Source organism: Penaeus monodon, chromosome 19 (assembly GCF_015228065.2).
Source record: "Penaeus monodon isolate SGIC_2016 chromosome 19, NSTDA_Pmon_1, whole genome shotgun sequence".
Taxonomy (NCBI): Eukaryota; Metazoa; Arthropoda; class Malacostraca; order Decapoda; family Penaeidae; genus Penaeus; species Penaeus monodon.
The window spans coordinates 30,621,364-30,621,802 of NC_051404.1; the positions used below are offsets into that span (position 1 = coordinate 30,621,364).

The window sequence follows — 439 nt, forward strand, 5'->3', positions numbered from 1 at the left end:
CAACCAGCTACCACTGCTTCAGTCAACTCAACCAAGCGAAGAGCGCAAGATAATGAACAGCTGTGGATGAGCCAAGTACAGCCAGTTCACAGCAGATGCATGATCCGGTGGAGCTCTTTGAACTGTCAAACTAAACAGGACGGATTGCGGTCGGGATATCATGGAAAAAAAATCAACGCTTTTTTCGCTTTGTAAACATCAGGTGTTCGTGCGCGTCGAAACAGAGAAAACGGATGATAGGATAGGATTAAAAGGGAAGGAGAAAAAGAGTGAAGAGACAGGGATAGAAAAAAAAGAGAAAGAAAAGGATGGAAAGAGGAATAAAGAGGGGGACGTGAATAAAAAGGCAAGAAAAAACAAGAATGAAAAAAGGCAGTCAACATCTAAATAGCAAAATCAGACAAAACAACGGATTAAAATTCAAACTTTTCCGAACTAC

At 41.0% G+C, this 439-nt stretch overlaps 1 protein-coding gene across 1 annotated transcript in view; it reads right to left on the reverse strand.

Annotated features, from left to right (window-relative positions):
• LOC119585378 (metabotropic glutamate receptor 8-like) overlaps positions 1-439 on the reverse strand; it is a 54,086-nt gene that overhangs the window by 24,912 nt on the left and 28,735 nt on the right. The window lies entirely within an intron of this gene.